The sequence below is a fragment of the Vicia villosa genome, linkage group LG7 (genome assembly GCF_029867415.1).
Source record: "Vicia villosa cultivar HV-30 ecotype Madison, WI linkage group LG7, Vvil1.0, whole genome shotgun sequence".
Classification (NCBI taxonomy): Eukaryota; Viridiplantae; Streptophyta; class Magnoliopsida; order Fabales; family Fabaceae; genus Vicia; species Vicia villosa.
Genome location: NC_081186.1, coordinates 39,937,650 through 39,951,793, shown reverse-complemented (window position 1 = coordinate 39,951,793; position 14,144 = coordinate 39,937,650).

Genomic DNA, 14,144 nt, shown 5'->3' with positions numbered 1-14,144 from the left:
GTTAATTTTCTTTTTTTGTTGTTTTTTGTTTTTGTTTTATGTGAAAAAGGAAAGTTTATTTACATGACTTGTTAGAAAAACATAGACATAATAAATAACTAATATTTACGGTATGCGGGCAAACTTACCGATAATAACCCTGAAAATCATTTAATGCACAGAAATAGGAATATTTGACTGGCAGAAAACACACAAAATATTATCTTAGTAATTATGCAATATTATGACAAATAGTACAACATTTAATACTGACAGTACAAATATCACATACTATATTGAACAGTACGACGAATAAACGGTACATTTAAGAAATAAGAAATACGGCAAATTTTAAGAATGACGATTGATAACCCATGCTATGAACAATAACATGTAGATGATTGGGAGTGCAACCATTGCAGGTCCACACTCTTCAGGACTATGTAGGCAGAAGAAAGTCATGATCACCGTAGCAATGGTGATGATTGTAAGAAACAGTGTCTCTATCCACTTTGCCATTCTTGTTAGGGAAGAAGAGAAAATAGATATGAGGTAGGAATTTGAAAGATGAGTTGGAATTTGATGTGAGATTTTATGGAAGAAAATGAGAGGTATTTATAGAATGGAAAGAAGGAAAGAGACGTTGGGGAATGATGTGATTCCGTACAAAAGGAAAATTTGAGTGGAAGTAAGATTTGAAAGAAAGTGTATGATAGTGTTGAAAAAAGAGAGATTTGATTTTTGAAAAAGAGATTTGAAAAGATTTTTGCAAATAATGGAATATAGTACAAAAATTAGTGGGAAACAAAAGATAATAATAATCTACTTGTTACCAGTACAGTCTGAGTTTCCTGATTCTGCGCCTGCAAAAAAGATTTAACTCTGTACCAATTGTGTCAGTACCATTTATCTGTAAATAAATAAATAGCATGTGTGAAGTAATAAACAATATTTGGTGTTTGCGTAAGAATAAATTCAACTGCAAGCCAAATTACTGTATAAGAAAAATTCTAAAAACTAAGTATTTCATATGTCAGGATATTTGTTGAAATAAAAATCCATGATTATATGAGACCCTTAATTTTCAGATTGGAGTTTTCTTGAAAAATATGTGGGCAAATTTTGGGGTATAACAGAAAGGAAGAGCACTTCTGGAAGTTGTCAATTCCTTGGAAGTCATCTGATCTCATGGTACAGCAAGAAGCAAGCTACAATTGCCCTCTCAACAACAGAAGCAGAATATGTTGCTGCTGCTGGTTGTAGCACACAAATGCTCTGGATGAGAAGTCAGCTAGAAGATTATCAGATATATGAGAGTAACATTCCTATTTTCTGTGATAATACTTCTGCTATATGTTTATCTAAGAATCCTATTTTACATTCAAAAGCTAAACATATTGAGATTAAACATCATTTCATAAGGGACTATGTTCAGAAGGGTGTTATATCTTTAAACTTTGTGGATACAGACCATCAATGGGCTGATATCTTTACAAAACCCCTTGCTGAAGATAGGTTTAAGTTCATTCTGAAGAATATCAGTATGGATTTATGCCCAGAATGAGAAGATGAGAAGATCTTATGTATGAGTATCTTCTGAAATGAGATTGGATTAGTCTTTTATAAGATGTTCTGATTGTAATCAATTAGAAGTAGTGATTCTATTATTACTAATGTTTCATTGTCTAAGTTGACTCAGAATCTCTTTAAAAGTAAAACAGCTGTAACTGGCTATCCAGATGGTAAACACGTGTTCACTATTTCTGGACAAGCGTGCGTGCAGTTGAGGGGATGCCTACTTAGGTAACTGTGCTAATCACTTCTTTTGTCATTATTATCTCTCCTCACGTCATGTAACATTAAATGCTATCCATCATTTCCTTTTATTTTTTTTCTTTTTTAATACTCTTCAAATGTTTCTTTTCCTTCTTATATTTCTCTCTCTTGCATTCAGTTTCTTTTTCGCTCTCTCTCTCTCTCTCTGCATGTTGCATAAACCCTAGTTTATTCATCTTCAACCTAGCATTCATCATGAACCCTTTTTCAAGTTCCTCCCAACAAGCATTCAACAGACAAGAGGTTTCTCCACTGAAAACGAAGACGAAGGCTCAAGGGTGGTCGATCTATTTTAATAGAACGGTTGGAAGGGTTGTCTGGTTCCAGGTTGAGAAACAAATCTCGGGGATTGCTGACATTGATTTCAAGACGGATCTCTCAAGATTCCAAGAAGTCTCAAGTCAGATCTCTTCTGTGATGCTGTTATCAACATTTATCCAAAGGAAGAAGACTTTCTTGAGATATTGGATGAAGTTAAGGATCATGTTCTTGACTTCTATGTTAAGGGAAAGCTCCGTTTGAGACATTAGCTCTCTTCCTGTGAACTGTCTCTCACTTCCTCCTTGAATTCATGCATTCTCTTTGATCGGTCACCAATTTGTATGGTGTTTTCATCAATCTCTCGGCATAAATCTCGTCAATTCGGTAACACAATGGCCCGTCTTTTATAGTTTTCGTTCTTATTTTGAAAGTTTCGTTTAAGTTGTGTGTTTTGTTTTAATTCTAAGAACTCATGTTTTTAAGATGCTTTGATGCTTGTTTTTGGTAGTGATTGTGTTTCAGGTTTATGCGTTTAAGTCCATGAGAAGAATGCAGGGCTGAACAAAGATGAATCGAAGAAAAAGTGAAGATTTGGTGCATACAGTGGCCTGACACGGGTACCAGTGTCACAGGACACGGCCAGTGTCAGGAAGCAGGAGAAGAAACAAAAGAATGGAGAAATCAGTGGCCTGACACGGGTACCCGTGTCACGTGACACTGCCCGTGTCAGGAAGCCTGGGGGAAATTTTGAAAATAACATGGACAGAGGGCCAACACGGGTGCCCGTGTCACAGGACACGGCCCGTGTTGGCAGGCGCGAGCAATTTTTCCAATTTTCTATTTTTGAGGGCTCCGAGTTCATTAAGGGTAGAGTGGACTTTTCGCACCTTTTGAACTTGAATCAGCAGTACTAAAACCTAATTCTGAGAAGGATTGAGGCATCTTGGATCATATTGGAGATTTCTACGAAGGAGAGAAGGGAATCAAGGGTTTGGAAAAGGGAGATCTTCAAGAGCGGAAGCAATTGAAGATTGAAGAAATCCTCATCTCTTGTAATGTTCACGATTACCTTTGTTGTTTTCTTCATTATTATGAGTAGCTAAACATTTTTATGGTAGGGGGATGTCCCTGAATTGCTAGTATGTAATGAATCGAATTACCGTTATTTTATGATTTTGAAGTTTTATGAGTTAAGTTTATATTCAAAGTGTCTAATGCTTTTATCTATTGGAAAATAGATTCTTGATTTACGGTTAACGTTAGGTCGGACAAACCACGTTAATGCTTTTTGAATTATAACACTATTAGTGGATCGCTTAGGAATAAGGGTTTAACTATTGTGATCATCCATTCTTGATTACATGAACATGGTTCGTGGTACAAAGTTAGGTTGTTAAGGAATTAAAACATAATTTATGTACCATATGATTTTCCGCTAAGGAATTAGGGAAAATAACTATTAAGAATTGTTACTTACTCATACAAACGAATCTTTCATGAAATAGCGGTCATACGAATTACAAGGCGGTTCATACATCTACCCTAGCATGTTTTCTCTTATTTTATTACAAAATCTCGTTTTTAAATATTGCTTATTTCAACTTAGTTTAATCTTTAACAAACCAATCAAATCAACCCCATGTGCTTTTTGTTCAATTGAATTACTGTCAAAACTTATATTGCCACAGCAGTCCTTGTGATCGATACTTGGATAATTTCCACTTTAATAACTACATCGGTAGAAAATAGTACACTTGCTATTTTACCGATCAAGTTTTTGGCGCCGTTGCCGGGGATTGCCATAATATAAGTGATTAATAAGTCAATTGAAATTTTGTTGCTCTGCAACTAAAATTCTATTTTTCTGCAATTTGTATTTTGATTTAATTTTTGTTATTATTTGTGCTTCCAATTAAGCATTGTCTAATCTTGTATGCGAGGTAAGGCCTCAGCTGAACTTCTTTTTGACACAGAACCAGAAAGAACATTGCGAGCACGACTACGAGAAGTTAAGCGGAAAAGACTGGCATCGAAAGAGGGATCACCTATAGTTTCAGAATCGGAAGACGAAGAAGGACTATCTATTCCGTCCGAGCATTCAGAGTCTGAATCAGAACCTATGGCAGCGGATCCACCTCCTCCAGAGAGACTTTTAGGAGACTATGGAAGGGCTAATGCCCCGCTTGGAAGAATGACCATCGTAAACCAACCGGTCAATGTGGCACAATTCCAACTCCATCCTTCAACTATCCGACAGTTGGAGAGCAAGCCGTTTGCGGGAAGAATCAATGAAGATGCAAATAAGCATCTACAAAGATTCCTCACCACAACAACATCATTGAAGATTGAAGGCCATTCTGAATAAGCCAAGAGACTCGTGATGTTCCCATTTACTTTATCCGAAGATGCAGAAGAATGGTTTTACTCAATTCCAGCTGCAAGTATCACGACATGGCAAGAGATGGAAACAGCATTCCTCAATGAATATTTTCCTGCTTCGGTGTTCATCCGAAAAAGATATGATATCGTAAATTTCAAACAAAAAGAGGGGGAATCATTGGGGGATGCATACAAGAGGTTCAAAAGGTGTTTGACTGCATGTCCTACTCATAACATGGACGCTACCGAGCAGATGCAGAATTTCGTGAATGGTTTGCGACTTAAGACAAAGCAGCTTATTGATACCGCTGCTGGTGGTTCAACCAATTTTGCTACAGCCACTGTTATGAAAAGGATCATAGAGGCAATTTCTGCTAATGAGCATCTTGAGTTGTATGATCGAACCATGAGCCAACCGGAGGGCAAAATTGATTTGAAGTTGCCAGAGCAGGTTGTTAAGATGGAGGATCAGATTGCTGCAGAGGTAGAGAGAAGGTTAAAAAAGATGAATATTGGAACTCAGACAGTGGCACAGGTGGAACCAGTTAAAGCGGTTCTTTGTGAAATATGTGGTGGACCGCACTTTGCTATGCATTGTGTGGCAACTCAAGAACAGGTTGAGCAGATTCATATGTTGAGGCAGAATAATCCTTACGCCAACACATATAATCCGGGGTGGAAAAATCATCCGAACTTCTCATGGAAAGACCAGCAAGGAAACGTCCAGAAGCCGGTTCAAGGCCAACAACCATATCAACCTCAGACTCAACAATATCAACCACAGCCACATCAATACATACCTCCACAACAACCACCATACCAACAACAATTCCAGCACCATCCACAACAGTTCCAAACTCAAGGTCAACAACAATTTCAACAACAGGTACCGAAGAAAGAAGATTGGGAGATTGCTATTGAAAAAATGGCAGCTCAAAACTCTCAATTCCAAGAAGAAACTAGGAGCAATCTGAGGAACACCAGCGCTTCAATCAAGAATCTGGAAATTCAAATGAGTCAGATAGCACAACATCTCACTCCACAAGCACAAGGTACTCTTCCAAGCTCAACTGTGGCAAATCCAAAAAACCAAGAAAAAATTAATGTTGTTACAACAAGAAGTCAGAAAGCGCCAGAGCCTGAAGAAGAAGAAGAAATAGATGACAACGTAGTCATAGAGGTAGATCTAGAAGTTAGAGAAAATCCGAAAGAGCCTGAAGTAGTGATATCACCGGTTAAGCCACTGGAAGCGAAAAATAAGAAAGAAACTAAACCGGTGGTCAAATTACCATTCCCCTCTAGAGTGGCCAAGAAGGATTCGAAAGAGAAGGATTTTGAGAAGTTTGCTGCAATGTTCAAGAAGTTAGAGATTAACTTACCTTTCTTTGAAGCACTTGAGAAAATGCCTTTGTACAAGAAATTTATGAAAGAGGTAATTTCTAAGAAAAGACAAGTGGGAGATGAAACAAAAATTGTGACTGAAAAGTGTGGTAGAGTCTCGCCAGCAAGGAAGATCCCCATTAAGAAGAAAGACCCTGGAGTGGTGGCAATACCGTGCACCATAAATGACAGAGTGTTCAAAAAGGTGCTAATTGATTCTGGTTCTAGTGTGAGTCTGATGCCATTGTCCATCTTCAAAAAGCTGGAGATTGGAAAAATAAGCGAGAGTGAAACAAAGTTGCAATTCGCAGATCACACTATTAAGAATTCATATGGGATAGCCGAAGATGTAATGGTAGAGATCGACAAGTTTGTTTACCCAGTTGATTTCCACATCATGGACATTCCTGAGGATGAAGAGACTCCAATCCTTCTTGGGCGACCCTTTTTGCTTACTAGTCGCTGCAATTTGGATATTGAAAAAGGGGAACTCGTAGTTAAATCATTTGATGAGGAGGTAACACTGAAGGTGTTAGAAGTCAAAAAAGAAGCTGTTGGTGGGAATAATCAATCTAAAGTTGGTATGATCAGAAGTGAGTGAGGGAGCCAGCAAAAGTCCACACCATCCCGAAAAAGTTTCAAGTATCATCTCTAAGGTGGCCTCAACTCATACACCTATAAAAATTCCTGCGGTAATTCAAGAAATCAAGAAGAAGAAAATAGTGGAAAGTAAAGGTGAGAAGATGAAAGTGGGTAGTAACTTGAAGAGAAAAGTGGTCCATACTTCTCGGCTTCATAAGTTTGTGGTTGCGGAAGTGACAAGCAACCAAGTTTGGAGGAGGAAGTACCCTCCTTAATAAAGGATATTGGACCGTCGAGCCATGCGACGTTAAACGAAGCGCTTCGTGGGAGGCAACCCACAGTTTTAATAATGCAGTTTACTTTTTGTTTTGTTTTCAGAAAAAAAAAAAGAGGTGGGTCTCTCCGGTGAAAGCTAGGAAGAGGCAGCTGGAGTCGCAGTACCCTCTGTGAGTTCACCCTCACTATCTTGAATTTAAACATTGAGGTCAATGTTTGATTCAAGTGTGGGGGGGTTTTATTGCATTCAGTTTTTATTTTCAGTTTATTTGCTAAGTTTTTCGTTCTGTTTTAATTAGTTTGCTTGAAGGAACATTGTGTTGCAGAAGGGCGAGGATTGTGTCAAAGAGAGGTGAACCAGTACCGAGTGGATGAAAGATCCAACCCAAGCTTGCACCCGAGGCACCCCTGAAAGTTGATACAACTGAAAAAAATAGTTGGACGCAACTCGATGACACTGGTCTGAGATTTAAAGCTGGTACATACGAACTGGAAAAGAAGCGACATTACACAATAAGCACTCGGGATCCTGTAAGCTATGCCCAACATGGTGAGATCATAAAAAGCCAGACATTTATCATCATGAGAGAGTAGTCAGGTATGACTTTATCACTTTGAATTTGCGTAAGTTCTATTCATATGACACTACCTGATAACACACATTGAGGCACGTTTTTTGTGTTTCCCCTTGAGCCTTTTTAGCCATCCCTGATTCATGTTTACCATTTCCAAACCCCTTTGTGCCTTTATCCCTTGTTTGTTTTTAAAAACCCGCATATATTACCCCTTGGCCAAAAGAAAAAAAATTTCCCTTTTACCTGTGCTCGGCATAAACGTGGTGGATGAAAAAGTTGTGCAAAATTCTAAGTTTGGGGTGGTGATACAAAAAGGGCAAGTGAAAAAAAAAAGAGAAAAAAAAGAAAAAATTTTTTTATAGAACTCACCAAAACACACTCGTCCTGACTAAATGACTTGGTTACATTTGAAACACTTGAATAAGTGAGTGAAGTCAAGAGTCAATGATTAAACCCCATCGTACTAAATAAGCACAATAACAAGAAAGACAACATGATTGCCGAGCCCCCAAAACCTTTGTGTATCCGTTTCCTTGTTTATCCCACCTGTCCTAAGCCCCGTTTCAACCCGAAGACCTCAAAAAGTGTGTGCAAAGTGTTTGTGTATGAAAGTAGAATTTGTTCAAATTTAAAAGTTGATATTGCATATCGTGATTTATGAGTGAATTGCTTTTAACCGTGAGTGACTTGGTGAGAAGTGTGAAAAAGCTTACAGGTGAAGGAGAATTTTAACATGAGAGTGGAGCAGAAAATTCGGGGAGTAAAAGCTAGCATGATTGACCGGAATGGTGGAAGTCGAGTTGTGAAAAACACGGTTGTATTGTGGAAGCATAAATTTAGGGGTGACCTCTGTTTGATGTCTCAGGCATTGCTTGAGGACAAGCAACGAGCTAAGTTTGGGGTTGTGATCGGTCACCAATTTGTATGGTGTTTTCATCAATCTCTCGGCATAAATCTCGTCAATTCGGTAACACAACGGCCCGTCTTTTATAGTTTTCGTTCTTATTTTGAAAGTTTCGTTTAAGTTGTGTGTTTTGTTTTGATGCTAAGAACTCATGTTTTTAAGATGCTTTGATGCTTGTTTTTGGTAGTGATTGTGTTTCAGGTTTATGCGTTTAAGTCCATGAGAAGAATGCAGGGCTGAACAAAGATGAATCGAAGAAAAAGTGAAGATTTGGTGCATACAGTGGCCTGACACGGGTACCAGTGTCACAGGACACGGCCAGTGTCAGGAAGCAGGAGAAGAAACAAAAGAATGGAGAAATCAGTGGCCTGACACGGGTACCCGTGTCACGTGACACTGCTCGTGTCAGGAAGCCTGGGGGAAATTTTGAAAATAACATGGACAGAGGGCCAACACGGGTGCCCGTGTCACAGGACACGGCCCGTGTTGGCAGGCGCGAGCAATTTTTCCAATTTTCTATTTTTGAGGGCTCCGAGTTCATTAAGGGTAGAGTGGACTTTTCGCACCTTTTGAACTTGAATCAGCAGTACTAAAACCTAATTCTGAGAAGGATTGAGGCATCTTGGATCATATTGGAGATTTCTACGAAGGAGAGAAGGGAATCAAGGGTTTGGAAAAGGGAGATCTTCAAGAGCGGAAGCAATTGAAGATTGAAGAAATCCTCATCTCTTGTAATGTTCACGATTACCTTTGTTGTTTTCTTCATTATTATGAGTAGCTAAACATTTTTATGGTAGGGGGATGTCCCTGAATTGCTAGTATGTAATGAATCGAATTACCGTTATTTTATGATTTTGAAGTTTTATGAGTTAAGTTTATATTCAAAGTGTCTAATGCTTTTATCTATTGGAAAATAGATTCTTGATTTACGGTTAACTTTAGGTCGGACAAACCACGTTAATGCTTTTTGAATTATAACACTATTAGTGGATCGCTTAGGAATAAGGGTTTAACTATTGTGATCATCCATTCTTGATTACATGAACATGGTTCGTGGTACAAAGTTAGGTTGTTAAGGAATTAAAACATAATTTATGTACCATATGATTTTCCGCTAAGGAATTAGGGAAAATAACTATTAAGAATTGTTACTTACTCATACAAACGAATCTTTCATGAAATAGCGGTCATACGAATTACAAGGCGGTTCATACATCTACCCTAGCATGTTTTCTCTTATTTTATTACAAAATCTCGTTTTTAAATATTGCTTATTTCAACTTAGTTTAATCTTTAACAAACCAATCAAATCAACCCCATGTGCTTTTTGTTCAATTGAATTACTGTCAAAACTTATATTGCCACAGCAGTCCTTGTGATCGATACTTGGATAATTTCCACAATGTTCTGATACAATCTAGCATGAAGTGATGTAAGAAGAAATTCAAGCTCTGAAGCTGTCCCAATGGAAGCAAGAATCAGAAGCTGTGAATGTTCTGAAGATCAAAGAAATTCAAGTTCTGAAGCTGTCCGATGGAAGCAGAAGTCAGAAGCTGTGAATGTTATGAGGATCTAAAGAAATTCAATGTTCTGAAGCTGTCCTATGGAAGCAGAAATCAGAAGTCATGAATGTTCTGAAGATTAAGCATATGTGAAAGTCTCTACTGAAATACTCAGGGAAGTCTTTTATTTATAAAATTCTTCTAGTATTTATTTCAGGGGGAGATTATTCATCTCAGGGGGAGATTATTAATCTCAGAGGGAGACATATTCACATGCTTATGCTATAGCTGTGTAAATTGTCTTTAGCCGTCTGCTCTTTCTGATCGCAAATTCATATCATTTATATATGTTTTTGTCATCATCAAAAAGGGGGAGATTGTTAGAACAAGATTTGTTCTGATCAATATTCTTAGTTTTGATGATAACAAGGATATGAATTTTGTGTGAGATAATGTGGTACTCTAATACATTGCAATTTCCTTTTCAGGAAATATATAAAGAGTATGCACAAATCAGCGCTCAGAAGCTTTGACTCAGAAGGTTCAGCATGCAACATCAGAGCATGGTCTGGCAAGACATCAGAAGATGGTCAAGGCAGAATCAGAACATGGGTCTATGGAAGCATCAGAAGAACTTGAGTTCAGAAGCAGAAGCACTGAAGTTCTCATGGTATCACGCTCAGAAGCACTTCAAGGTCAGAAGACAAGAAGATGCTATGCACCAAGCTGTTTGACTCAGATGATATTCAAACGTTGTATACAAAAACATCAGATCAGAAGAAAGTATAGGTGGCAGGCTACGCTGACTGACAAAAGGAACGTTGGAAGCTATTAAAGGCAACGTCAGTAGACACAGCATGAACAAGGCTCGAGGTAGTTGACAAAAGCGTGAAACATTAAATGCAATGCTGTACGGAACACGCAAAGCATTAAATGCTCCCAACGGTCATCTTCTCAAATGCCTATAAATATGAAGTTCTGATGAGAAGCAAGGTTACGAACTCTGGACCAATCCTGAACGAACTTATTCTGAAAAACTTGCTAAAACGCTGTTTAACTCAAAGCTCAGAAACTTCATCTTCATCAAAGCTCACTACATTGCTGTTGTAATATATTAGTGAGATTAAGCTTAAACGTTAAGAGAAATATCACTGTTGTGATTATAGCTTTTCAGAAGCATTGTAATACTCTTAGATTTGATTACATTAATTTGTAAGTAACTAGAGTGATCAAGTGTGATCAGGATACTCTAGGAAGTCTTAGCTTGTGTCTAAGCAGTTGTAATTAGAGTGATCACGTGGTGGTCAGGATACTCTAAGAAAGTCTTAGCTTGTGTCTAAGCATTTGTTCCTAGAGTGATCAGGTTGTGATCAGGATACTCTAGAAGACTTAGTCGTGGGCTAAGTGGAAAACCATTGTAATCTGTTGCGATTAGTGGATTAAATCCTCAGGTGAGGTAAATCACTCTGTGGGGGTGGACTGGAGTAGTTTAGTTAACAACGAACTAGGATAAAAATAACTGTGCAATTTGTTTTTGTCGTTCAAGTTTTTAAGACTACACTTATTCAAACCCCCCCTTTCTAAGTGTTTTTCTATCCTTCAGGTGAAGCTGTTGCTATTGCTGCTTCTCGTCAAGGAATAGCGACATGCCTTCCTTATGGAAGGTTGTTGTCCTATATGTTTGTCAAACAGGGCATAGTGAGGAGAATGCGCATGGAAGGATCTCTAGATCTTTTCGAAGCAGAAAGCTTGCCCCTGCTATCCTTGGAAGGTTTGGAGCAAAGGATCAATTAAAGGGTGCATTGTTTGAGGCGTTGTTGGAGGCGTTGTAGGCCTTAGTTTTATTGTTTATAATATTGAACACTTCTTTTGATAGCTTCTAGCGTGTCTCTATTTTTGTAACTTTGGTTATGCATGCAAGCACAATATTCCAAGATGAATGTACTCTTCTAATCGTAATGAAATATATTTCGACATTGCTTTGTCTTCTTAGTTTATTTACTATATATCTCACTTAGATACGAGGCCATTTTGGTGCTTGTTCAACCATTTTGGCCTACGGCGCACACTTTAAATATCTATGTTCTTGCAATTTTTACTTCGTGCATGATTGGTTTGTATCTTTTCAGATACTTCCCATTCACTCTCAAAATCATATGATCTTCTGCCAACGCTTCTATCTCATAAGCATTATTTGAGAATACTTTTAAGATTCGAAAGGGTCCTTCCCAGTGTGGGGACCATTTGCGTAAAGCCTGGTTCTTTCGATCTATAGGCAAAATAACTTTCCAAACTAAGTCATTATTAATAAATGTTTTACCTTTCACCTTTTTGTTGTATGCTCTCGACACCCTTTATTTTTGTCTTTTTATCATTTCCAACGCTCGAAGTCTGTCTTCGTCTAGATCAACTAATTCGTTCATCATCAATTCCCAATACATGTTTGGGGGAATTTCTGCTTGTCTTTCGATCCGGACTGTTTGCAAGTATATCTCAACTGGGAGTACTGCATCGTGTCCGAACGTCAATTGGAAAGGTGTAGTGTTTGTAGCTTCTTTTGGTGACGTTCGACAAGCCCAGAGTGCTTGGTCCAAAGTTTTATGCCAATTCTTAGTTTTTTTCCCTACATGTTTCTTTATGAGACCAATTATTACCTTATTGGCTGCTTCGACTTATCCATTTGCTTGAGCGTAGTAAGGTGTAGAAGTAAATAATTTGAACCCCATTTCTTTGGCGAATTCTTGCATCTTTTGACCAGTAAACACTGATCCCTGGTCTGTGGTTATACTTTCTGGGATTCCAAATCTGTATATAATGTGTCTTTGAATAAACTCAATCACAGCCTCCTGATCCACATTTGCTAGTGGTATCGCTTCAACCCATTTTGTGAAGTAGTCTATTCCTACTAAAATATATCTTTGACCTTTGGAAGATGTGGGACGAATTTCTCCAATTAAGTCTAACTCCCATCCTCTGAAAGTCCATGGTTTTATTATCGAACTTAATTCATTTGCGGGTGCATGTTGAATACTTGCGTGTTCTTGACATTCTTGACACCCTTTTGCAAACTCTATGCAATCTTTTAACATTGTGGGCCAATACATTCCATAGAGAAACAAAAGCCATTTCATTTTGTGCCCCGCTTGGTGAGCACCACATGCCCCACTGTGTACATTCGAGAGAGCCAAGTATGCTTCAGCTTCGCCCAGACACTTTAGTAAAACACCTTCAGGAGTTTTCTTAAACAATTCATTTCCCATCAAGAAGTATGACAAGACTCTATACTTTATCTTTCTATCTGTATCTGTCGAAGGATCTCTCAAGTAGTTTACAATTGGACTCCTCCAATCTATATCTGCTAAGGAGTCTATATTAAGAACTTCAAATTCCTCTTGGTTAGCGAAGCCTAATTGTGAGTTCTCCAGATCACTTGGAGATAACTTTGTGGCCATTGCTTCGCCTCTTACTTCGATCAATTCTTCTAGTTTTCTTTTGATACCCTGTATCCTGAGGCTAATTGTGCCAAATCATTCGCTTCTTGATTGTTCACCCTTGAGACGTGTTTTAACTCCACATACTCGATTTTTTAAGCAGCCTATTTGTATGACAAAATACATGATCAAATTTTCTTTGATACATTTGTATTCCTTCGTCAGTTGCTTAATCACTAGTTCTGAGTCTCCTTTAATTTCGACTCTGGTTGCCCCCAATTCTAACAAAGCTTCAAGTCCAGCGATCAGTGCTTCGTACTTAGCTTTGTTGTTAGAACATAAGGGGCCTTCAATCTTGGACTTGAGCTTTGTTGGAATTCCATCAGGAGAAATTATTAGTATCCCAACGCCACTTCCTTCTTTATGTGTTGAACCATCAAAGTATAAATTCCAAGGCTTCAACTCTACATATTGCTGAGGATTTTCAACCACTGCATGGTCAACAATGAAATCTGACACGATTTGTCCTTTCATTGCCTTAAGAGGTTGAAAGATTAGAGAGTACTCACTAAGGGCCAAAGCCCATTTGCCAATTCGACTATGTAATATTGGTTTAGATAGCATATGTTTAATGACATCAAAATGAGATGAAACATAAACATCTACTGGCTATATATAATACTTGAGTTTAATACAAGAGAAATACAAACAAAGGCAGAGTTTTTCTATTGCGCTATACCTAGTGTCATACCCCAAAATTTGCCCACATTATTCCTTCTATTCAAATTCAAATCAAAATACAAAGCTCATAGATACATTCTCCTATACAAGGGCTCTGAACTAGGGTTTGATTAATTCAAAAGGAAATCATTGAATCAATGGCTCCAAGACATCTATCTTGGCTCAATATATTCTACAGTACCTCTATGACAAGTATCAAGGCCTATCTCAAAGTTCTGGTCACTCAAAAATTCAAAAAAATCAATAGTCGACTAGTTGACTTAAAAAGTCAACTGTGGTCAAAGCAAAGTCAAAACTC